General features: G+C 45.7%; 1 protein-coding gene across 3 annotated transcripts in view; it reads right to left on the bottom strand.

Moving 5' to 3' along the window:
* The window catches only part of grid2 (glutamate receptor, ionotropic, delta 2), a 555,674-nt gene that overhangs the window by 337,684 nt on the left and 190,546 nt on the right, over positions 1-27,444 (bottom strand). The window lies entirely within an intron of this gene.

Below are 27,444 nucleotides of genomic sequence, written 5' to 3'. Positions count from 1 at the left end.
ATCTTCTTGAAGCCATCTTTGCTGACTGTATAAATAGGAATCATGCGACAGATAGGTGATAGCCTCGCTGACTTCTATGTACCTGCGGCATGTTTTGTCATAGGGTGTTATGCCCGATGTCCACCAGATGTATATTCGTTTTGTTTTGCCAGATGTCTAACCCGCATTGTCCATACTTAACTGACATATGCCTTACTTTTCAACTAACTAAAACCTAGCTTGTTAGAGCCTGTGTGTACTTCCGTTTGTACCACCACACGGTAAAGCGACGCACAATTTGAACATACTGAACACATACGGTACACAGAAAGCACAGCAGCCTAGTGCAGCTTCCCCAACCTAGCGTTGCGGACTGCTCCATTGACAATTAATGACTTCCGCCAGATTGCAAAGAATCTGATGCATTTGGTAGACATGAGGCACTTGAAAACGCATAGGCAATCAGTGCCTGCTTAACATAGGTGACTGGCTGCGTCTGAGGGGCTTTGCTGCTGTCAGGCACTTTATCCACCATGCAATCATCGTAAAGTAGGGGATGGTTCAAATTATTGAATAAATGTGTCGTGCTGCCTCTTGTTGTTGTGACAACTCTGAGGCACTTTTTGCACAACACTTGCATTTGGTTGACATCGGTTTGCATGTAGCCAAAATGCTGCCACACCACTAAAGATGCACAGGCGCTTGTATTTGTATTTATTATGGATCCCCATTAGCTGCTGGCCAAAACATTACAATCCATTCATTACAGAATTTACAACACACCAAGTGTGTGCCCTCAGGTCCATACTCCACTACCACATATCTACAATGCAAAATCCATGTGTACGCGTGTGTATAGTGCGTATGGTATCGTGTATGTATGTGTACGTGTATGTATAGTGCTTGTGTGGATGCATGTGTCTGTGCCTATGTTTGTGTTGCTTCACAGTCCCCGCTGTATTTTGACCTGCTTTTTAAATCTGATTCTACTGCTTGCGTCAGTTACCTGATGTGGAATAGAGTTCCATGTACAGTGGCTTGCGAAAGTATTCACCCCCCTTGGTATTGTTTCTATTTTGTTAATTTACAAACTCGAATTAAAATGGATTTTCGGGGGGGTTTGTATCATTTGATGTACACAACATGCCTACCACTTTGAAGATGCAAAATATTTTTTATTGTGAAACAAACAAAAATAAGACAAAAAAAAACAGATCTTGAGCGTGCATAACTATTCACCCCCTAAAGTCAATACTTTGTAGAGTCACCTTTTGCAGCAATTACAGCTGCAAGTCTCTTGGGGTATTGTGGTCTGGGCTTTGACTAGGCCATTCCAAGACATTTAAATGTTTCCCCTTAAACCACTCAAGTGTTGCTTTAGCAGTATGCTTAGGGTCATTGTCCTGCTGGAAGGTGAACCTCCGTCCCAGTCTCAAAACTCTGGAAGACTGAAACAGGTTTCCCTCAATAATCTCCCTGTATTTAGCGCCATCCATCATTCCTTCAATTCTGACCAGTTTCCCATTCCCTGCTGATGAAAAACATGCCCACAGCATGATGCTGCCACCACCATGCGTCACTGTATGGATGGTGTTCTCGGGGTGATGAGAGGTGTTGTGTTTGCGCCAGACATAACATTTTCCCTGATGGCCAAAAAGCTACATTTTAGTCTCATCTGACCAGAGTACCTTCTTCCAAATGTTTGGGGAGTCTCCCGCATGCCTTTTGGCGAACATCAAAAGTGTTTGCTTATTTTTTTCTTTAAGAAATTGCTTTTTCTCTGGCCACTTTTCCGTAAAGCCCAGCTCTGTGGAATGTACTGCTTGAAGTGGTCAAAAGAGCAGAAAAGTAAATAAATAAAAACAGTATGGGGATGAGGTAGGTAAATTGGGTGGGCTATTTACCAATGGACTATGTACAGCTGCAGCGATCGGTTAGCTGCTCAGATAGCAGATGTTTAAAGTTGGTGAGGGAGATAAAAGTCTCCAACTTCAGCGATTTTTGCAATTCGTTCCAGTCACAGGCAGCAGAGAACTGGAAGGAAAGGCGGCCAAATGAGGTGTTGGCTTTAGGGATGATCAGTGAGATCAGGTATAAGGTGCTTTAGTAACTAGATGGCGTAGCAGTAGGACGTATTGTCGTGTTGTGTCCCTTGTATATATCGTTTGTTTTCGTTTTTTTTTCTTCACATATCTTTAAAACTTTTTGCTGAACCTCAACTTCTTCTAAATACTCTCCTGCAACCCGCCTCACCCAACGTAGCTATTTTTCCTAAAGTATTTATATTTACTTCGGACCTTGGAACCCCTCAACTGAAGCTAGCCAACGAACTACCAGCTTCAGCAAAACATTGCTAGCGGTCTTCAGCTAACCGGTCATCAGCTAACCTTTAGCTCGGAAAGCTCTCGCCAGTTCGAACAACGCGACTCTAACCAGAGCATAACGGACCTATTTATTATTTTATTTTATTTTTCATCCCCGGATTCCCATCGCAAACGGAACATTTTGAGCTCCTGGGCTACAATATCCAGACCCACGACCGGTCCATCGATGTCACTGCATGAAGAGGAATAAACAGATACCCCCATCGCGACGTCCCCAAAGGCTAACTCTCTAGCCCTTGCTATCTCCTTTCTTGCAAATTCGGCCTGCTAACTGCTAGCTTGTTTAGCCCGGTCCGCTAACTGCTACCGTGTTTAGCACCGTCTACTAACTGTTAGCTTGTTAGCACAGGCCTGCTAACCGTCTGAATCGCCGCGTCCCAAACACTCACTGAACCCATATTTACTTTCTATCCCTTTTCGATTTTTAATTTGTTTATACCTTCCGGTAACCTGCCTCACCCAATGTGATACGGAACCGCTATTATCTTTACATTTTTAGAACACACTCAAGAACCTCCAGAAGCTAACCAGCTAACTGGCTACAAGCTATTTGGTCATTGTTAGTTTTCTAACCTGGATAACACTCGCCAGTCCAGCTTCCCTGCCCCATCCACCGCTGCCCCTTGGACACTGATCACTTGGCTACATAGCTGATGCATGCTGGACTGTCCATTAATCACGGTAATCCATTCTGCTTGTTTATGTTTTATCTGTCGGCCCCAGCCGCACTTAGGCTCTGTGTGTAGTTAATCCGACCCTCTCTGCCTAATCAATCGCCATTCTACCTGCTGTTGTTGTGCTAGCTGATTAGCTGTTGTCTCACCTACTGTTTTAGCTAGCTCTCCCAATTCAACACCTGTGATTACTGTATGCCTCGCTGTATGTCTTTCTCAAATGTCAATATGCCTTGTATACTGTTGTGCAGGTTAGTTATCATTGTTTTAGTTTACAATGGAGCCCCTAGTTCCACTCTTTATACCCCTGTTACCTCCTTTGTCCCACCCCCCACACATGCGGTGACCTCACCCATTACAACCAGCATGTCCAGAGATACAACCTCTCTCATCATCACCCAGTGCCTGGGCTTACCTCCGCTGTACCCGCACCCCACCATACCCCTGTTTGTGCATTATGCCCTGAATATATTCTACCATGCTCAGAAACCTGCTCCTCTTATTCTCTGTCCCCAACGCCCTAGGCGACCAGTTTTGATAGCCTTCAGCCGCACCCTCATACTACTCCTTCTCTGTTCCGCGGGTGATGTGGAGGTAAACCCAGGCCCTGCATGTCCCCAGGCACCCTCATTTGTTGACTTCTGTGATCGAAAAAGCCTTGGTTTCATGCATGTCAACATCAGAAGCCTCCTCCCTAAGTTTGTCTTACTCACTGCTCTAGCACACTCTGCTAACCCTGATGTCCTTGCCGTGTCTGAATCCTGGCTCAGGAAGGCCACCAAAAATTCTGAGATTTCCATACCCAACTATAACATCTTCCGTCAAGATAGAACTGCCAAAGGAGGAGGAGTTGCAGTCTACTGCAGAGATAGCCTGCAAAGTAATGTCATACTTTCCAGGTCCATACCCAAACAGTTCGAACTACTAATTTTGAAAATTACTCTCTCCAGAAATAAGTCTCTCACTGTTGCCGCCTGCTACCGACCCCCCTCAGCTCCCAGCTGTGCCCTGGACACCATTTGTGAATTGATCGCCCCCCATCTAGCTTCAGAGTTTGTTCTGTTAGGTGACCTAAACTGGGATATGCTTAACACCCCGGCAGTCCTACAATCTAAGCTAGATGCCCTCAATCTCACTCAAATCATCAAGGAACCCACCAGGTACAACCCTAACTCTGTAAACAAGGGCACCCTCATTGACGTCATCCTGACCAACTGGCCCTCCAAATACACCTCCGCTGTCTTCAACCAGGATCTCAGCGATCACTGCCTCATTGCCTGTATCCGCTATGGAGCCGCAGTCAAACGACCACCCCTCATCACTGTCAAACGCTCCCTAAAACACTTCTGTGAGCAGGCCTTTCTAATCGACCTGGCCCGGGTATCCTGGAAGGACATTGACCTCATCCCGTCAGTTGAGGATGCCTGGTCTTTCTTTAAAAGTAACTTCCTCACCATTTTAGATAAGCATGCTCCGTTCAAAAAATGCAGAACTAAGAACAGATATAGCCCCTGGTTCACTCCAGACCTGACTGCCCTCGACCAGCACAAAAACATCCTGTGGCGGACTGCACTAACATCGAACAGTCCCCGCGATATGCAACTGTTCAGGGAAGTCAGGAACCAATACACACAGTCAGTCAGGAAAGCTAAAGCCAACTTCTTCAGGCAGAAGTTTGCATCTTGTAGCTCCAACTCCAAAAAGTTCTGGGACACTGTGAAGTCCATGGAGAACAAGAGCACCTCCTCCCAGCTGCCCACTGCACTGAGGCTAGGTAACACGGTCACCACCGATAAATCCATGATTATCGAAAACTTCAACAAGCATTTCTCAACGGCTGGCAATGCCTTCCGCCTGGCTACTCCAACCTCGTCCAACAGCTCCCCCCCCCCGCAGCTGCTCGCCCAAGCCTCTCCAGGTTCTCCTTTACCCAAATCCAGATAGCAGATGTTCTGAAAGAGCTGCAAAACCTGGACCCGTACAAATCAGCTGGGCTTGACAATCTGGACCCTCTATTCCTGAAACTATCCGCCGCCATTGTCGCAACCCCTATTACCAGCCTGTTCAACCTCTCTTTCATATCGTCTGAGATCCCCAAGGATTGGAAAGCTGCCGCAGTCATCCCCCTCTTCAAAGGGGGCGACACCCTGGACCCAAACTGTTACAGACCAATATCCATCCTGCCCTGCCTATCTAAGGTCTTCGAAAGCCAAGTCAACAAACAGATCACTGACCATCTTGAATCCCACCGTACCTTCTCCGCTGTGCAATCTGGTTTCCGAGCCGGTCACGGGTGTACCTCAGCCACGCTCAAGGTACTAAACGATATCATAACCGCCATCGATAAAAGACAGTACTGTGCAGCCGTCTTCATAGACCTTGCCAAGGCTTTCGACTCTGTCAATCACCGTATTCTTATCGGCAGACTCAGTAGCCTCGGTTTTTCGGATGACTGCCTTGCCTGGTTCACCAATTACTTTGCAGACAGAGTTCAGTGTGTCAAATCGGAGGGCATGCTGTCCGGTCCTCTGGCAGTCTCTATGGGGGTGCCACAGGGTTCAATTCTCGGGCCGACTCTTTTCTCTGTATATATCAATGATGTTTCTCATGCTGCGGGCGATTCCCTGATCCACCTCTACGCAGACGACACCATTCTATATACTTCCGGCCCGTCCTTGGACACTGTGCTATCTAACCTCCAAACGAGCTTCAATGCCATACAGCACTCCTTCCGTGGCCTCCAACTGCTCTTAAACGCTAGTAAAACCAAATGCATGCTTTTCAACCGTTCGCTGCCTGCACCCGCACGCCTGACCAGCATCACCACCCTGGATGGTTCCGACCTTGAATATGTGGACATCTATAAGTACCTAGGTGTCTGGCTAGACTCTAAACTCTCCTTCCAGACCCATATCAAACATCTCCAATCGAAAATCAAATCAAGAGTCGGCTTTCTATTCCGCAACAAAGCCTCCTTCACTCACGCCGCCAAACTTACCCTAGTAAAACTGACTATCCTACCGATCCTCGACTTCGGCGATGTCATCTACAAAATTGCTTCCAACACTCTACTCAGCAAACTGGATGCAGTTTATCACAGTGCCATCCGTTTTGTCACTAAAGCACCTTATACCACCCACCACTGCGACTTGTATGCTCTAGTCGGCTGGCCCTCGCTACATATTCGTCGCCAGACCCACTGGCTCCAGGTCATCTACAAGTCCATGCTAGGTAAAGCTCCGCCTTATCTCAGTTCACTGGTTACGATGGCAACACCCATCCGTAGCACGCGCTCCAGCAGGTGTATCTCACTGATCATCCCTAAAGCCAACACCTCATTTGGCCGCCTTTCGTTCCAGTTCTCTGCTGCCTGTGATTGGAACGAATTACAAAAATCGCTGAAGTTGGAGACTTTTATCTCCCTCACCAACTTCAAACATCTGCTATCTGAGCAGCTAACCGATCGCTGCAGCTGTACATAGTCTATTGGTAAATAGCCCACCCATTTTCACCTACCTCATCCCCATACTGTTTTTATTTATTTATTTTTCTGCTCTTTTGCACACCAATATCTCTATCTCTACCTTTACATAACCATCTGATCATTTATCACTCCAGTGTTAATCTGCATAATTGTAATTATTTGCCTACCTTCTCATGCCTTTTGCACACAATGTATATATAGACTCCCCTTTTTTCTACTGTGTTATTGACTTGTTAATTGTTTACTCCATGTGTAACTCTGTGTTGTCTGTTCACACTGCTATGCCTTATCTTGGCCAGGTCGCAGTTGCAAATGAGAACTTGTTCTCAACTAGCCTACCTGGTTAAATAAAGGTAAAATAAAAATAAAAAAAAACAAAACGGATGGCACTGTGATAAACTGCATCCAGTTTGCTGAGTAGAGTATTGGAAGCTATTTTGTAGATGACATCGCCGAAGTCGAGGATCGGTAGGATAGTCAGTTTTACTAGGGTAAGCGTGAGTGAAGGAGGCTTTGTTGCAGAATAGAAAGACGACTCTAGATTTGATTTTAGATTGGAGATGTTTGATATGAGTCTGGAAGTAGAGTTTACAGTCTAGCCAGACACTTAGGTACTTATAGATGTCCACATATTTTAGGTCGGAACCATCCAGGGTGGTGATGCTAGTCGGGCGTGCTGGTGCAGGCAGCGAATGGTTGAAAAGCATGCATTTGGTTTTACTAGCGTTTAAGAGCAGTTGGAGGCCACGGAAGGAGTGTTGTATGGCATTGAAGCTCGTTTGGAGGTTAGATAGCACAGTGTCCAAGGAAGGGCCAGAAGTATACAGAATGGTGTCGTCTGCGTAGAGGTGGATCAGGGAATCGCCCGCAGCAAGAGCAACATCATTGATATATACAGAGAAAATAGTCGGCCTGAGAATTGAACCCTGTGGCACCCCCATAGAGACTGCCAGAGGACCGGACAAATAAAGTCCAACTGTGTGTAGTCTAACTAATTATGTGATTTATGAAGGTAATTGGTTGCACCAGATCTGTCCGAGCTGTGTGCTAGTATTTTAAACAGACAGCTCTGTACATTCAGCTTGTCAACACCTCTTACAAAAACAAGTAATGATGAAGGCAATCTCTCTTCCACTTTGAGCCATGAGAAATTGACATGCATGTCATTAACGTTAGCTCTCCGTGTACTTTTAAGGGTCAGCCATGCTACCCTGTTCTGAGCCAACTGCAATTTTCCCAGGTTCCTCTTTGTGGCACCTGACCACACTACTGAAGAGTAGTCTACGTGCGACAAAACCAGGGCCCGCCTTGTTGATAGTGTTGTTTAGAAGGCAGAGCAGCGCTTTATTATGGACAGATTTCTCCCCATCTTAGCTAATCAATATATTTTGACCATGACGGTTTACAATCCAGGGTTACTCCAAGCAGTTTAGTCACCTCAACTTGCTCAATTACCACATTATTAATTACGAGATGTAGTTGAGGTTTAGGGTTTAGTTTTGTCCCAAATACAATGCTTTTAGTTTTGGAAATATTTAGGACTAACTTATTCCTTGTTACCCATTCCGAAACGAACTGCAGCTCTTTGTTAAGTGTTGCAGTCATTTCAGTTGCTGTAGTAGCTGACGTGTATAGTGTTGAGTCATCCTCATACATAGACACACTGGCCTAACTCAAAGCCAGGGACATGTCGTCCATTAAAGAACACCTTCTGTGTTCTGTTAGACAAGTAACTCTTTATCCACATTATAGCAGGGGGTGTAAAACCATAACACATACGTTTTTTCCAGCAGCAGACTATGATCGATAATGTCAAAAGCTGCAATGAAGTCTAACCATCCCCCACAATCATTTTATCATCAATGTCTCTCAGCCAATCATCAGTCATTTGTGTAAGTGCTGTGCTTGTTGAGTGTCCTTCCCTATATGCCTGCCGAAAGTCTGTTGTCAATTTGTTTTCAGTGAAACAGCATTGTATCTGGTCAAACACTATTTTTTCCAGAAGTTTACTAAGGGTTGGTAACAAGCTGATTGGTCAGCTATTTGAGCTTGTAAAGGGGTTTTTACTATTCTTGGGTAGCAGAATGACTTTAGCTTCCCTCCAGGCCTGAGGGCACACACTTTCTAGTAGGCTTAAATTGAAGATGGCAAATAGAAGTGTCAATATTGTCCGCTATTATCCTCAGTAATTTTCCATCCCGATTGTCAGAACCAGGTGTCTTGTCATTGTTGATAGACAACAATAATTTGTTCACCTCTTCCACACGGACTTTACGGATGTAACGGTTTTCTTGATGAGAAGGAGAGTCGGACCAAAATGCGGCGTGTAGATTACGATCCATGTTTATTGTGACTATAGCAACACGAATCTAAATACAAACAGTGCAAAATAATAAACGTAATGAAAACCGACACAGCCTAAACTGGTGCAAACTAACACTAAGGACAATCACCCACAACAAACTCAAAGAATATGGCTGCCTAAATATGGTTCCCAATCAGAGACAACGATAAACACCTGCCTCTGATTGAGAACCACTTCAGACAGCCATAGACTTAGCTAGAACACCCCACTAGCTACAATCCCTATACATACACACCACATACAAAAACCCATGCCACACCCTGGCCTGACCAAATAAATAAAGATAAACACAAAATACTTTGACCAGGGTGTGACAGAACCCCCCCCCCTAAGGTGCGGACTCCCGAACGCACCTCAAAACAATAGGGAGGGTCCGGGTGGGCGTCTGTCCATGGTGGCGGCTCCGGTGCGGGACGTGGACCCCACTCAATCAATGTCTTAGTCCCTTCTCCTCGCGTCCCTGGATAGTCCACCCTCGCCGCCGACCATGGCCTAGTAGTCCTCACCCAGAACCCCACTGGACTGAGGAGCAGATCGGGACTGAGGGGCAGCTCGGGACTGAGGCAGCTCGGGACTGAGGGGAAGCTCAGGAGTGAGAGGAAGCTCAGGAGTGAGAGGAAGCTCAGGCAAGTTGATGAATCTACCTGGCTGGCTGGTGGTTTCGGCAGATCCTGGCTGACTGGCGGTTTCGGCAGATCCTGGTCGACTGGCAGATCTGGAAGAGTCTGGTCGACTGGCAGATCTGGAAGAGTCTGGTCGACTGGCAGATCTGGAAGAGTCTGGTCGACTGGCAGATCTGGAAGAGTCTGGTCGACTGGCAGATCTGGAAGAGTCTGGTCGACTGGCAGATCTGGAAGAGTCTGGTCGACTGGCAGATCTGGAAGAGTCTGGTCGACTGGCAGATCTGGAAGAGTCTGGTCGACTGGCAGATCTGGAAGAGTCTGGTCGACTGGCAGATCTGGAAGAGTCTGGTCGACTGGCAGATCTGGAAGAGTCTGGTCGACTGGCAGATCTGGAAGAGTCTGGTCGACTGGCAGATCTGGAAGAGTCTGGTCGACTGGCAGATCTGGAAGAGTCTGGTCGACTGGCAGCTCCATGCTGACTGGCTGCTCCATGATGACTGGTAGCTCTGGCTGCTCCATGCTGACTGGCTGCTCCATGCTGACTGGCAGCTCTGGCTGCTCCATGCTGACTGGCTGCTCCATGCTGACTGGCAGCTCTGGCTGCTCCATGCTGACTGGCTGCTCTGGCTGCTCCATGCTGACTGGCTGCTCCATGCTGACTGGCGGCCCTGGCTGCTCCATGCTGACTGGCGGCCCTGGCTGCTCCATACTGACTGGCGGCCCTGGCTGCTCCATGCTAACTGGCAGCTCTGGCGGCTCCTTGCAGACTGGCAGCTCTGGCGGCTCCTTGCAGACTGGCAGCTCTGGCGGCTCCTTGCAGACTGGCAGCTCCTTGCAGACTGGCAGCTCCTTGCAGACTGGCAGCTCCTTGCAGACTGGCAGCTCCTTGCAGACTGGCAGCTCCTTGCAGACTGGCAGCTCCTTGCTGACTGGCAGCTCCTTGCTAACTGGCAGCTCCTTGCTAACTGGCAGCTCTATGCTAACTGGCAGCTCTATGCTAACTGGCAGCTCTATGCTAACTGGCAGCTCTATGCTAACTGGCAGTTCTGAACAGGCGGGAGACTCCGGCAGCGCTGTAGAGAAGGAAGGCTCTAACAGCGCTAAACAGGCGGGAGACTCCGACAGCGCTGGAGAGGAGGAGGGCTCCGACAGCGCTGGACAGGCGAGGCGCACTGTAGGCCTGATGCGTGGTGCTGGCACTGGTGGTACTGGGCCGAGGACACGCACAGGAAGCCTGGTGCGGGGAGCTGCTACCGGAGGGCTGGGGTGTGGAGGTGGTACTGGAAAAACCGGACCGTGCAGGCGCACTGGAGCTCTTGAGCACCGAGCCTGCCCAACCTTACCTGGTTGAATGCTAACGGTCGCCCTGCCAGTGCGGCGAGGTGGAATAGCCCGCACTGGACTATGCAGGCGAACCGGAGAAACCGAGCGCAAGGCTGGTGCCATGTAAACCGGCCCAAGGAGACGCACTGGGGACCAGCTGCGTAGAGCCGGCTTCATGGCATTAGGCTCGACGCTCAATCTAGCCCGGCAGACACGCGGAGCTGGAATATACCGCACCGGGCTATGCACCCGCACTGGAGACACCGTGCGCACCACTGCATAACACGGTGCCTGTCCGGTCTCTCTAGCCCCCCGGTAAGCACAGGGAGTCTGCCCAGGTCTCCTACCTGGCGTAGCCATACTCCCTGTTAGCCCCCCCCCAAGAAATTTTTGGGGCTGCCTCTCAAGCTTCCATCCGCGTCGCCGAGCTGCCTTCTCATACCAGCGCCTCTCTGCTTTCACCGCCTCCATTCTACGGTAACCTTCCTCGCACTGCTCCAGCGAATCCCAGGCGGGCTCCGGCACTCTCCCTGGGTCGGCCGCCCACCTGTCGATCTCCTCCCAAGTAGTATACTCCATACTATACTCCTCTTTGGGCTGTTCCTGTTGTTTCTTCTCCCGCTGCACCTTAGTGCGGCTACACTCCCCTGGTTTAGCCCAGGGTCCTCTCCCGTCGAGGATTTCCTCCCATGTCCAGAAATCCTTATTGCGCTTCTCCTCGCGCTGCTCCTGCCTGTTGACACGCTGCTTGGTCCTTTTGTGGTGGGTGATTCTGTAACGGTTTTCTTGATGAGAAGGAGAGTCGGACCAAAATGCGGCGTGTAGATTACGATCCATGTTTATTGTGACTATAGCAACACGAATCTAAATACAAACAGTGCAAAATAATAAACGTAATGAAAACCGACACAGCCTAAACTGGTGCAAACTAACACTAAGGACAATCACCCACAACAAACTCAAAGAATATGGCTGCCTAAATATGGTTCCCAATCAGAGACAACGATAAACACCTGCCTCTGATTGAGAACCACTTCAGACAGCCATAGACTTAGCTAGAACACCCCACTAGCTACAATCCCTATACATACACACCACATACAAAAACCCATGCCACACCCTGGCCTGACCAAATAAATAAAGATAAACACAAAATACTTTGACCAGGGTGTGACAACGGAATTCAGAAGTACAATTCTTGTCTTTAATAATTTGATCAGATATACTTGGATGTCTAGTGTCAGCGTTTGTTGCTGGCATGTCATCCCTAAGTTTGCTTATCTTGCCAATGAAAAAGTCATTAAAGTCAGTGGCAGTATCAGTGGGTTTTGTGATAAATGAGCCATCTGATTCAATGAATGATGGAGCCGAGTTGGCTTTTTTTTTTACAAAAATTACATTTAAGGTGCTCCAAATCTTTTTATTTTTTATATAATTTATCTATGTTTCATAGTATTTAAAAAACTTTTTTTTTTAGCTTAGTCACATGATTTCTTATTATTTGAGCTGCCCGACTTATTTGCCATACCTTTTGCCTCATCCACCACAGACCAGCCAATATTCTTTACATCATCAACATACGAATTACTACAAAACTTCTTGTATGACCTCTTATACACTATATTAGGCCCAGTCTTTGGAACTTTGGGTTTTCCTAGATATGGCTATCATATTGTGATCACTACATCCTATGGATTTGGATACTGCTTTAAAGCAAATTTCTGCAGCATTAGTAAAGATGTGACCAATACACGTTGAGATGTAATTCCTGTGCTGTTTGTAACTACCCTGGTAGGTTGACTGACAACCTGAACCAGGTTGCAGGCACTGGTTACAGTTAGAAGCTTTTTATTAAGTGGGCAGTTTGATGAGAGCCAGTCAATATTTAAATCACCCAGAAAATATACTTCCATATTCTTTTTTGCTTGTGATTGGCCAGCATGTTCATGCCATGCAGAGAGTGAGAGGGCCCACTTGTGATTGGTCAGCATCCTCTGTGCATGTACTGTGGAGTGAATGAACAGTATCTAGCGCATCTCCGTAGTTAGTTTTTGTTGTATTAACGGAGTTTCAAAGAAAGGAGAAAATCGCAGCCTCTTGCGATATGGTTATTGAACGTCAATCTCACAATTTTGATCTGAATTTGATTATTGTGCAACCCTAGTCTGTGTATGAGAAAGTGAATCCAAATGAAGCACTGGAAGTATTCGTAAAAGTGTTCCTGCCAATTGTTGACAAGCATGCACCTGTTAATAAATTAACTGTGAGAACTGTTACAGCCTTCTGGATTGATGATAAATTGAAAATGGCATGGTTCAAAGAAATTAGGTAAAAGATGTGGCAAACAAATCAGGTTGCTCAGCTGATTGGTTGACATGGTGTAAATTAAGACATTTGGTGACTAAACTTAACAAAAATAAGAAATGTTATTTCCAAACCAAGAAAAATGACATAAAACAAAATGGAAAAAGACTTATTGAAGTTGGATGGGTCTTTATAACGAAACCTTTTGATATTGCCAATCATTTCAATGACTACTTCACTGGTAAAGTGGAAAAACTCAAGAGTTAAATGACAACATTTTACAGTGAACCATCATTTTTTTTTTGAAAGAGCAGGATTGCTGTTTTGAATTTGGTTAAGTTATCTGGATTGCTGTCCTCTGCCTGCCCCTTGACCTGTCGTTTTGCCAACCCCCTGTTCTAGTTATAAACTTTTGTTACTTTGACACTGTCTGCATCTGGGTCTTCTTTAAAACGTGATAATGGGAAACTATTGAGAATAGTAGCAGACTGTATTGCCACCCCTATTTGCTATATCTTTAACCAAAGTTTAAAGGAGTATGTGTGTCCACAGGCGTGGAAGGAATCTAAAGTAATCCCACTGCCTAAAAATAGTAAAGCACCCTTTGCTGCCTCTAAAAGCCACCCAATCAGTTTTCTGTCTGTTCTTAGTAAACTGATGGAGAGAATTGTGTTTGACCAAATGCAACGCTGTTTTTCAGAGAACAATATAACTACTGACTTTCCGCATGCATATAGATAAGGGCACTCAACTTGTACTGCACTGACTCATGTGGCAGACGATTGGTTAAAAGAAATGGATAATAAAATGATAGTAGGAACTGTATTGTTAGATTTCAGTGCAGCCTTTGATGTTATTGATCATAAATTGTTATTGAAGAAACTCACTTGTTATGGCTTTACATCACCTGCCATCCGATGATTGAGAGTTATTTATCAAATAGAACCCAGAAAGTGTTCGTCAAGGGAAGCTTCTCTTAACGTCAGATATGGCCCTCCGGGCAGCTGCCTTGGGCCGTTACTCTTCTCTATTTTTACAAATGATTTGCCATTGGTTTTACAAAAAGCTACAAAGACTATTTATGTGGATGATTCCACACTGTACATGTCAGCACCCAAAGCCAGAGAACTCACTGAAATTCTAAATAAGAAGTTACAAATCAGTATCAGAATGGGTATGGGCCTTAAATACATCTACATCTAAAAGCATTGTATTTGGTTCAAGACATTCTAAGACCTAAACCTCATCTGGAGTTGTGTATAAAAGGTGTGACAATTGAGCAAGTTGCAGAAGCTAAACTCCTAGGTATAATATTGGATGGTCAGTTGTCATGGTCAAGTCATATCGACAAAGTTATTGTGACGATGGGGAGGGGTATGTCTGTTATTAAAATATGTTCTGAGTTTTTTTATACAAAAAAATCAACTGTACTAGTTGTTCAGGCTCTGGTGTTGTCCCATCTTGATAACTGTCCAGTAATATGGTCCAAGTGCAGCAAACAGCTGCAGCCGGCTCAAAACAGAGCAGCACGCCTTGCCCTTAACTGCACATACAGAACTAACATCAACAGCATGCATGCCAGTCTTTCCTGGTTGAGGGTTGACGAGAGATGAACTGCTTCTCTTCTAGTTTTTCCGAGAAAGATTACTGTATTGAAAACTTCAGATCGTCTGCATAATCAAATAACATTCCGCTCAGACACCCACACATACCCCACAAGAATTACCACCAGGGGTCTCTTCACAGAGCCATGATCGCATGGAACTCCCTTCCATCTCCAATTACTCAATCAAACAGCAAAAAGAAAAAGATTAAACAACATTTCATGGAACGGCGGGGACATGTGAGGGGACACACACAGAAACAAACACACTAACACACATATTATTATTTCTATATATACAGTACCAGTCAAACGTTTGGACACACATACTCATTTTTTACTATTTTCTACATTGGATAATAATAGTCTAGACATCCAAACTATGAAATAACACATGAAATCATGTAGTAATCATGTAGTAGTGTTAAACCAATCAAAATATATTTTATATTTGAGATTCTTCAAAGTAGCCACCCTTTGCTTTGATGAAAGCTTTGCACACTCTGGGCATTCTCTCAACCAACTTGAACACACCTACTAATTCGGATTCAAATAAAAAAATAAACACCCATGGCAGTCCATTACTTCCTACGGCATGTTGCAGGACGGTTAAGGAATTTGTAGTGTTAAATTATGCTGTTCCTTTAAGGCCATATTTCTGAAGAGTGGTGTTCTGAGGGGCCATGTGCTACTCTTCAAGTGTCCTTGTCCTCCACAGTGCAAGACTCTTCTCGTGAGTTAGAGGAAATCGCTACCAAAGTTTTACCAACACTGCCTGCACTACTTGCGCATCGAAAACTCTCGACCATTGCTACTCTCCCATCAGGGACAGCTACAAGGCCTTCTCCCGCCTTCCCTTAGGCAAATCAGATCCCACCTCCATCCTGCTCCTCCCTTCCTATAGGCAGAAACTCAAACAGGAAGTACTGGTTCACTGATCTGACCAATCGGAATCCATGCTTCAAGATTGCTTTAATCATGCGGACTGGGATATGTTCTGGGTCGCCTCTGAGAATAACGTTGACGTATACACTGACACGGTGACTGATTTCATCAGTAAGTGTAAAGGGGATGTTGTTCCCACCGTGATGACCAAAACCTATCCAAACCCCAAAAAGTGGATAGATGGCAGCATTTTTGCAAAACTGAAAGCGCAAACAACCGCATATAACCGTGACAAGGTGACTGATAATATGGTCGTATACAAACAGTCAAGATATGCCCTCTGTTAGGCAATCAAACAGGAAAAATGTCAGTACAGAGACAAAGTGGAGTCGCAATTCAACGGTTCAGACACGTCGCGGACACCGACGTCTTAATACCGAACAAGCTAAACACCTTCTTTGACAGCTTCGAGGAAAACACAGTGCCACCGACGTGGGCCACTGCCACGCCATAGGACTGTGAGCTCTCATTCTCTGTGGCTGATGTGAGTAAGACATTTAAGAGTGTTAACCCTCGCAAGGCTGCCTTTCCAGATAGCATCCCTAGCCGCTTACTCAAAGCACGCACAGACCAGCTGGCTGGAGTGTTTACAGACATATTCAATATCTCCCTATCTCAGTCTGCTGTCCCCACTTGCTTCAAGATGCCCACCATTGTTCCTGTACTCAAGAAAGTGAAGGTAACTGGACTAAATTACTATCACCCTGTAGCACTCACTCCTGTCATCATGAAATGCTATGAGAGGCTAGATAATTTCACCACCACCTTACCCAACACGGATGACGCAATCACCATCGCACAGCATGCCATCTGGACAAGAGGAATACCTATGTAGAAATGCTGTTAATTGACTACAGCTCAGACTTCAACACCATAGTACCGTCCAAGCTCATCATTAAGCTCGGGGCCCTGGGTCTGAGCCCCACCCTGTGCAAATGGGTCCTTGACTTCCTGACGGGCCTCCCCAAGGTGGGGAAGGTAGGCAACAACACCACCACTATGCTGATCCTCAACATAGTGATCCCCCAAGGGTGCATGCTCAGCCCCCTCCTGGACTTCCTGTTCACCCATTGAGTGGCCACGCACATCTCCAACTAAATCATCCAGATTGCAGATGACACAACAGTGGTAGGCCTGATTACCAACAACAACTAGACAGTCTACAAGGAGGAGGTGAGGGCCCTGGTGGAGTAGTGCCAGGAAAATAACCTCTCCATCAACAAAGAGAAGGAGCTGATTGTGTACTTCGGGAGACAGCAGTGGGAACAAGCCCCTATCCATATCGACGAGGTCGCAGTGGAGAAGGTGAAAAGCTCCTCTGCGTACACATTACTGACAATCTGAAATGGTCAACCCACACAGACAATGTCGTGAACAGTACCTCTTCAACCTCAGGAGGCTTAAGAAATTTGGCTTGCTCCTGTGACCCTTACAAATCTTTACAAATGCACCACTGAGAGCGTCCTGTCAGGCTGTATCACCGCCTCGTACTGCAACTCCAGAGGATGGTGCGTTCTGCCCAACGCATCAGCGAGGGCACACTTCCTGCCCTTCAGGACATCTACAGCACCCAATTTCACCGGAAGGCCAAAAAGATCATCAAGGACCTCAGCCAACCGAACCACGGCTTGTTCACCCGCTACAATACAGAAGGCGAGGTCAGTACAGGTGCATCAAAGCTGGGGCCCAAGAGACTGAAAAACAGCTTCTACCCAGTACCCTGCCCTGAACTTTAGTCACTGTCACTAGCCGGCTACCACCCAGTTACTCAACCCGGAACCTTAGAGGCTGCTGCCAATGTACATAGACATGGAGCACTAGTCACTTCAATAATGGAACCCTGTTCACTTGAATAATGTTTACATACTTTTTTACCCACTTCATATGTATATACTGTATTCTAGTCAAGGCCTATCCTATTTAACTATTGCTGTACATATACCATACTCTCAACCAGCTTCACCTAGAATGATTTCCCAACTGTCTTAAAGGAGTACCCACATATGCCGAGCACTTGTTGGCTGCTTTTCCTTCACTCTGCTGTCCAACTCATCCCAAACCATCACCATTGCATTGAGGTTAGGTGATTGTGCAGGCCAGGTCATCCCAGCACTCCATCACTCTCTTTCTTGGTCAAATAGCCCATACACAGCCTGGAGGTGTGTTGGGTCATTGTCCTGTTGAAAAACAAATGATAGTCCCACTAAGCGCCAACCAGATGGAATGGCGTATTGCTGAGGAATGCTGTGGTAGCCATGTTGGTTAAGTGTGTCTTGAATTCTAAATAAATCCCAGACAGTGTCACCAGCAAAGCATCCCCACACCATCACACTTCCTCCTCCATGCTTCACGGTGGGAACCATCCATTCACCTATTCTGCGTCTCAAAAAGACACGGCGGTTGGAACTAAAAATCTCAAATTTAGACTCATCAGACCAAAGGTCAGATTTCCACCAGTCTAATGTCCATTGCTCATGTTTCTTGGCCTAAGCAAGTATTTTATTCTTATTGGTGTCCTTTAGTAGTGGTTTCTTTGCAACAACTCGACAAAATGCCTGATTCACGGAGTGTCTTCTGAACGTTAATTGATTAATTTGTTGAGATGTGTCTGTTACTTGAACTCCATGAAGCATTTATATGGGCTGCAATTTCTGAGGCTGATAACTCTAATGAACTTATCCTTTGCAGCAGAGGTAACAGTTTCATCATAGGGCTGGATTGTTTTTGCAAATGCACTTGAAATTCTTGGAACGGGCAGGCCTTCCCCGGGAGTAAGAGCAGCTCTGGGTGACACCAGTAATGAGAGCATGTGATGCAGCAACAGATCCTCTCCATGTCACCTGGTAGTGTTGGTTTCTTGACGAGGGGACCGGTCATTTTTGATGTCAGAGGGGACGCAGCCAGTGGTCATGGATGAGTTGATGAAGGAAGTGAGGAATGAGAGGACGTCTCCAGATATTGGTCTGGAGAAGGGAGGTGAACAAGTGACAGTGACAGCATGGAATTCAAATTAGGAGAAAGAAAGGTGTAATGGGTGCGTGTCGGTGGCAGGGAAGTCAGGCGCAGGAAAACGAACTTGGTATGAACAGAGTCGTTTAATAAATGCTCATAAAACTCCAAAAACCAAAATATACAAAAAATAATATGTGTGTACAAAACCTGTCACACACTGACACATGACCTTCACATAACATACAATAAAACAATCTCCAACAAGGACATGAGGGGAAACAGAGGGTTAAATACAAAACATTTAATTGATGGGATTGGAACCAGGTGTGAAGGAAGACAAGACAAAACCAATGGAAAATGATAAATGGATCAGTGATGGCCGCCGAACAAGGAGAGGGACCGACTTCGGCGGAAGTTGTGACAACAGGTGAGTGAGGGAGAAAATATAAAATCTCCGCTTGAGTATGAGTAGCCCTGTGCCACCACCGCGACGACCACATGCTCTCAGACTATGAGAGAACACGTAGTCAGATGAAGAGAGAGCAGCTGGAGTAGCAGTGTTCTCTGGGGTGATCCATGTCTCCGTCAGGGCCAAAAAGTCTAGAGACTGAAGTAGAATTAAACTCAGATCAGCAGTTCCAAACACCGAATTCCAGAATGGGATGTGCACGCAGGGTACACTAAATTAGAAGGGTTTCAGGCAAGGGGTCTGTAAAGCCTACAGGGAGAGAAGCGAACAGGTACAGAAAACCCACTCATAGTTGACAAAGGTACAAAATAGCAAAATGAGATCATCTGAAAATAACTAGGTAAAACATTCAAGTGCCATTACACCTGATATCAATGTTGCATAACAGGCACATAAATGAAGACATTGGTCAACTGAGCTGCTTGTCAGTCATGAGCTGATACAATACTGCCTGTAAAGACAAACATTTATTTCACACCCACACCTGCCACAACACACACACACACGAACACACACACACACACACACACACACACACACACACACACACACACACAGGCAGTCGCAATCCACAATCAACGCTAAACAGCTTGTGATGGTGTGCTCCTCTTACAGAGAGACAATGTGCTGTGTTTACCTTATGTTTTTTTCCCATTAGAAGAACAGCTAATTCTAAACTGTATAATTAAATCAACTTGTAAATAAATCATGGGCTGGTCTTTGTGTCCATGGAGCTGAGAGGGTTCTGAGTTCTGCATAATTAACGGTTCTGAACAATAGGAGGTATTAAGAGCGCAACATGCAGAAACACACACAGCTAGGCCAGGCATACATAAGAAGCAGGTGTGTTTTGCTTCAGAAAGGGGATTTTGGGTGGAAATCAACCCGAAGCTCCCTCTTCGCATGCTGTACCTCGGTCTACAAGATGAGCCCTAGCGAAGGGGTTTAGGTTGCATAGCACGGTTCAATAAGAATCAGTTGTCAGAGGTAGATAGACTCAATGATAATACAAAACGTGAGTAAAGACTTAATGAAAGAATCAAAGTGTTCCGTTTCAACACTGCATTTACTGTAATGGGCACCATTGCCTCTCAAGTTGAACTCTGACCCTGAGAGAGATGTAGACAAGGCAAGATAAGGGGGTAGGGCCCTCCCCAATGCTGTCATCAGTGGAGGCCAGTCTCTGTGACAGTCTGGTCTCACCCGTGAATAATAAGAGAGCTTGGAGAGAAAGAAAAAAGGAAATGGCCGTGTGTGAATAATGAAATAGACAACGGGCCGTGCTGTAGGCTTTTGCAGCAGGACAAGTTGCCGTTGGAAATGGGGTAGATATCCAAGCACCAGGGAAACAACAAAGACAGAGAGAAATTGTCATGGGAAGGGAGGGAGGAACGGAGATGAGTCGCAATGGCGAAATGGGGGTTAGAGTATATGAATTATATTTCTAAGGGTTAGAGTCATCGGGTCACTGCCCTAGGGATACCATTACTACAACACAGCTACACAAAACATTGGTAAAGCAGTCTAGGGATAGGTACAATCAACACTCTTTGGCCCTGTCTCGCTATGCTATTGATTGTCAGAGGCTGCAGGGGGATATGGATTTGTGTTAATCAGTTAAATGAACAATTATGATCAGTCAACAGGATACACCGGGGTCTGGTCCAGGCAGTAAAAACCAGGCCTCCTCTGCAAGGGTGCCAAACGTGCTTAACATTCTCTGCTATTAAAGAGTTAATAAATGTATTGCAGCACTTAGCAGTCCTTTTCCAGCCTGTCTCATCTGTGTGCTGAGCCGCTGTGAGGTCCCTCCCCCTGCTCAGTGGTGTCTGAGAGGCCCATTGTCTTCTATCATCTCTCCACAGGAGAGAATCAGGGCTGACTACCGCTTAATCACCTATTCATTTTCCATGTACGTATTCAGTTATTTATGTCTTAACTGAACCCCTGATACCGGCAACAAAAGTGTGGGCGATGAAAACCTGCCTGCCTCCCAAAAAAACAAAGTAGGCTTTCTTACGAGTGAATGGCTGAGCTGCAGTGCTAGATGTGCAGGACATTTCTTTTTCAGCACCACGGAGAGCGCCACTTTTCTCCAATCAGGCCTCTACAGGGCCTCGGCTGGGAGATTGAGTGTGAATGTGCCTCATTTACCCTGTTCCCGGGCATTACTGCTTTCAAGAAAATGGGACAACCAAACTGGCAGCACGGCAATGGTAGGGAGCCGGCCCCAGAAGAGGTCTTGGGGATGGAATAGCACCCAGAGAGAGCAGGAGAGCAGAGGGAATGGAGACTAAAAGGAGGTCGAGGGAACAGGTGAGAAGGGGTGTGAGGTGTAGAGGGCTGTGGACTGAGTAGAGGGCTGTGTGTAAAGTGTCGTGGCAAATTAGTAGGAGGCACCAAATAATGACCATGCAACAGAAATGCAACAGATCATCTGATCACCATAAATACAATGTGGGAGGGTATATGATGAAAGGGAATAAAAAAAAGGCAGGAGTGAGAGAGGAAGTGTGTTGGAGGAAGAGGGAGAGTCTTGAGGGGTGTGGGTTTAAAGTGGCTGACAAATGAAATGATGAAAGAGGTTCTATGAGGAGATGCGAGGTTATGTGCCTGTCAAGAATAATTGTGAGTATCTAGTGAATGGGAACCTGCATGGTGAGTTAATGGATCTCAATGGACCCCTGGTACAGAAATAAATAGCTACATCACTGATTAGGCCAGAACAGGGCTGAATCCCAAATGGCACCCTATCCCTATGGGCCCTAGTGAGAAGTAATGCACTAGGTAGGGAATAGGTTGCCATTTGGGATGCAACACCCATATCATAGACACAGGAGGAAATGACTACTAGTCCCATCTGCTATGGAGATGAGGAACGAGAGAAGGTGATCTATTCTGGGCTTTTTTTATTTGCATGTCAACTCCGAACTGTCTCTCTCATTTTGAAAGAATGCTTTTAGACTTGCTCAAGGATGAGCAATGCAGAAAGCACTCAGAACATTTGTTGGGATGGACGCATACGGAATGGTAAGAAATGCATATGCTGTGCCGATTCCCAATGTATTAATTTCCTTTCCTCCCTGCTCAATTTGATGGCTTTATAATCCTGGTGCAAATCCTCTGCTGTTTAAGCTCCATTAAACTGCATTAATAATAAGTTCTGTGAGGGGAAAAAACAGACATTTGCTTTTAACGACTAGCGCAAAGTTTATTTTCAGCATTGTTAAATCAGCGTCTACTTTTATTTCCTTGTCTTTAAGTCGTATATGTGATTCTATAGTTTCTCTGCTCAAGTTGATTCTAAATGAAAAATAATGTTTTTAAAAAACAGGATTCATGAAAAGTGCTTTCCCATTAACTTGGCTGGGTCTCTGATATCAACAACAGTCATTTTGACTAGTGCTATCTATCATTCAGCAGTAACAGAAAGGATGCAGAGTAGTGTAGCATCTCGTAGTAATATTAGAGATCATTCAATGCATTCAATGCTAAACAAAAGTTGCTGTAATCCTCTGTATAGAAGCTCAGTAAAATGTCAATAAAAAGGTGCCTTAATCCTTTGTACTGAAGCTCAGTCAAAAAGAGAAGTGTTCCTCCCTAGTTCACATTGTCCTGTATTATAGGGATTTACTGAGATAATGAAGCAGCCTGCACTTATTATCATCTACACAGAGACTTTCAAACTGTTTGACTTCAAACTACTGCAGCTCCCATCTATCACAGCCCCAAATCTGTGTAATTATGACTTGATCAGAATTCTGACTCTATAATTTTGCGCGCCAGATTATGACCCCACCCAGAATCCCCTATGGTCTCCATTTACTGTCACGGCTCGCTGGGCTCATGATCCAGAGACAAAAGTCAGCCGAGCAGTGAGCCAATCATTGGGGCAAGCTACCGGGGCACAATAGGAGGGGCTGGTGGAGACAGGCTATCGTTAGCCAATTAGCACCAGGGCCCTGTCCCAGGGGCCAGATGATGAGAGGAGCCCCTGCCAAGAGGAGGAGAAGTCAGGGAGCTCCAGTCGGGCCAGGAGGCCGGAGGGGCAGGGTCCCACTGGTGGGCCTCCTTCCTATCTGCCCTGTGTGGGATGGGATGGGTTGGGGTGATTTCACTGAGTTGTCTTCAGTCCAATATCGCTTCCTCTCACTCCCCACCCCCTCCTAGCTGGACTACTTATCAGCCTCCTACCGCTAAACAACACCGCTCCCAGAGCTCCGGCAGCAAATTACACCGTCAATGCCTCAGCGGCCGCTCTGATCCCCGCGCTCACTTCTCTAGGCTGATCTGCATAACCAATATAAACTCTCTCTCTCTCCTACCCCTCCCTCTCCCTCTGCACTCTCATTCAGAGGACAAGCACACAGAGCGCCGAGGTCTGGTGCCCACCCTGCACTCAAGTGCTTTACCTATGAACCACAAATCATAGTATCATAGATTCTTGTGAATATTGGAAATTTGTGACAGGCACACGAAAAAGTGCAGTTCACGATTTTGTATACAGTGCATTTCAATCACAGATAAAGACAGTAGATTACTTAAGACACAAATGATAGAAGGGGAGGTTGGTCTGAGTTGATGGGCGTTCAAATTACGTAATGGACAACTTTAGCATTTTAGCTAATTAGCAACTATTGGCTAATCCTAACCTTAATGCTTTAACTACACATTTATTGAAAATTAAATACAGAAATATCTCATTTACATAAGTATTCACACACCTGAGTCAATACATGTTAGAATCACCTTTGGCAGCGATTACAGCTGTGAGTCCTTCTGGGTAAGTCTCTAAGAGCTTTGCACACCTGGATTGTACAATACACATTATTATTTTAAAAATACTTCAAGCTCTGTCAAGGTGGTTGTTGATCATTGCTAGGCAGCATTTAAAAAATCTTGCCATATATTTAAGTCAAAACTGTAGCTAGGCCACTCAGAAACATTCAATGTCGTCTTGGTAAGCAACTCCAGTATATATTTAGCCTTGTGTTTTAGGTTATTGTCCTGCTGAAAGGTGAATGTGTCTCCCAATGTCTGGTGGAAAGCTGACCGAACCAGGTTTTCCTCTAGGATTTTGCCTGCACTTAGCTCTATTCAGTTTATTTTGATCCTAAAAAAACTCCATAGTCCTTGCCAATGACATTCGTAATGGCGTCGAAAGAGAGGCAGCAGAGCTTCTAGCCCCTATGCAACTTTGCAGTATTTTGTTTTTTATGTGTTATTTCTTACATTATTAGGCCAGAAATGTTTTGGTGTTATTACATACAGCCGGGAATAACTTTGGATATCAGAGCGGCGGTAACTCACCGGCATTACCAGCATTACGACCAGGAATACGACTTTCCCGAATCGGATCCTTCGTTCGTACCATCCAGGGCAGTTGAACTGATTCCAGGGGCTGACCCAAAACATCACCAGAAGGGGAAGAGGTACTTAGAGTGGACTTCTAGTCCGACTCAAGAGACGCGCACACCCCCCACCGCTTCTGAGTATATTACTCGCTAATGTTCAGTCTCTGGATAATAAAGTTGACGAGCTGAGGGAGAGGATTTCCTTCCAGAGAGACATCGAGGATTGTAAAATAGTCTGTTTCACGGAAACATGGGTCTCTCGGGATATACTGTCTGAGTCCGTACAGCCAGTTGGGTTCTCAGTTCATCACGCAGACAGGAATAAATATCTCTACGGAAAGAGATAATCAGCTTTCATGATTAACTACTCATGGTGTGGTTGTGATAACATACAGGAACTCAAGTCCTTTTGTTCACCCGACCTAGAATACCTCACAATCAAATGCCGACTGTCTTACCTCCCAAGATAATTATCTTCGGTTATAGTCACAGCCATGTATATTTCCCCTCAAGCCGATACCATGACGGCCCTCAAAGAACTTAACTGGACTTTATGCAAACTGGAAACCACATATCCCGTGGCGGCATTTATTGTAGATTGGGAATTTAACTAAGCAAATTTGAGGAAAAAGCTACCGAAGTTCTATCAACATATTGACTGCAGTACTCGCACTGCTAAAACACTCGACCACTGCTAATCCAACTTCTGGGATGACTACAAGGCCCTCCCCCGGCCTCCCTTCGGCAAATCTGATCACGACTCCATTTTGCTCCTCCCTTCCTATAGGCAGAAACTCAAATAGGAAGTACCTGTGCTAAGAACTATTCTAAGCTGGTCTGACCAATCGGAAGCCACGCTTCAAGATTGTTTTGATCATGCAGACTGGGATATGTTCTGAGTAGCCTCCGAAAATAACATTGACAAAAATACTGATACGGTGACGGTTGATCAATTCCTGATACGGTTTATCAGGAAGTGTATAGGAGATGTTGTACCCACTGTGACTAGTAAAACCTACCCTAACCAGAAACCGTGGATAGATGACTGCATTTGCGCAAAACTGAAAGCCCGAACCACCGCATTTAACCATGGTAAAGTGACTGGGAATATGTCATAATACAAACAGTGAAGTTACAGTGGCAAGAAAAAGTATGTGAACCCTTTGGAAATACCTGGATTTCTGCATAAATTGGTCATCAAATTTGATCTGATCTTCATCTAGGTCACAACAATAGACAAACACAGTCTGCTTAAACTAATAACACACAAACAATTATAAGTTTTCATGTCTTTATTGAACACACTGTGGAAACATTCACTGTTCCTCGGCGTACACATCACACCTTCTTCGCCCGCTTTGAGGATAACACAGTGCCCGCTACCGGCCCAGACGGCATCCCTAGGCGCGTCCTCAGAGCATGCACAGACCAGCTGGCTGGTGTGTTTACCGACATTTTCAATCTCAGCCTATCCCAGTCTGCTGTCCCCACATGCTTCAAGATGGCCGCCATTGTTCCTGTACCCAAGAAAGGTAACTGAACTAAATGACTATCGCCCCGTAGCATTCACCTCTGTCATCATGAAGTACTTTGAGAGACTAGTCAATGATCATATCACCTCTACCTGACACCCTAGACCCACTTCAATTTGCTTATCGCACTGCACTCTGCCCTATGCCATCTGGACAAGAGGAATACCTACGTAAGAATGCTGTTCATTGACAATAGCTCAGCATTCAAGACCATAGTAACCTCCAAGCTCATCATTAAGCTGGAGGCCCTGGGTCTGAACCCTGACCTTTGCAACTGGGTCCTGGACTTCCTGACGGGCCGCCCTCAGGAGGTGAAGGTAGGAGACAACACCTCCACTTCACTGATCCTCAACACTGGGGCCCCACAAGGGTGCATGCTCAGCCTCCTCCTGTACTCCCCGTTCACCCATGACTGTGTGGCCATGCACGCCTCCAGTTCAATCATCAAGTTTGTAGATGACACAATAGTAATAGGCTTGATTACCAACAATGGCGAGACAGCCTACAGGGAGGAGGTGAGGGCTCTGGGAGTGTGGTGCCTGGAAAATAACCTCTCACTAAATGTCAACAAAACAAAGGAGATGATCGTGGACTTCAGGAAACAGCTGAGGGAGCATCCCCTTATCCACATCGATGGGTCCGCATTAGAGAAGGTGGATAGCGTACATATCACTGACAAACTCAAATGGTCCACCCACACAGACCATGTGGTGAAGAAGGCCCAAACAGCGCCTCTACAACCTCAGGAGGCTGAAGAAATTTGACTTGGCACCTAAAACCCTCACAAACTTTTACAGGTGCACAATTGAGAGCATCCTGTTGGGTTGTATCACAGTCTAGTATGGCAACTGCACCGCCCGCAACCGCAGGGATCTCCAGAGGTTGGTGCGGTCTGCCCAAACTACCTGCCCTCCAGGACACCTACAGCACCCAATGTCACAAGAAGGACAAAAAAGATGATCAAGGGCAACAACCAGCCGAGCCACTGCCTGTACACCCCGTCATCATCCAGACGGTGAGGTCAGTACAGTTACATCAAAGCTGCGATGAGAGTGAAAAACAGCTTCTATCTCAAGGCCATCGGACTGTTAAATAGCCAACACTAGGACATTAGAGGCTGCTGCCTATATACATAGACTTGAAATCACTGGCCACTTGGAACAGTAGTCACTTTAATAATGTGTACATATTTTGCATTACTCATCTCATATGTATATCCTGTATTCCATTCTACTGTATCTTAGTCTATGCCGCTCTGACATTGCTCGTCCATATATTTATATATTCTTAATTCCATTCCTTTACTTAGATTTGTGTGTATTATGTGTATTTTTGTGAAATTGTTAGATAGTACTGCACTGTTGGAGCTATAAACACAAGCATTTTGTTACACCCGCAATAAAATCAAATAAAATCAAATGTATTTGTCACATACACATGGTTAGCAGATGTT

This window comes from Oncorhynchus mykiss, chromosome 11 (genome assembly GCF_013265735.2).
Source record: "Oncorhynchus mykiss isolate Arlee chromosome 11, USDA_OmykA_1.1, whole genome shotgun sequence".
NCBI classification, from domain to species: Eukaryota; Metazoa; Chordata; class Actinopteri; order Salmoniformes; family Salmonidae; genus Oncorhynchus; species Oncorhynchus mykiss.
The sequence above is the reverse complement of the archived record's forward strand: the minus strand, read 5'-3'. Positions and strand labels throughout refer to the sequence as shown.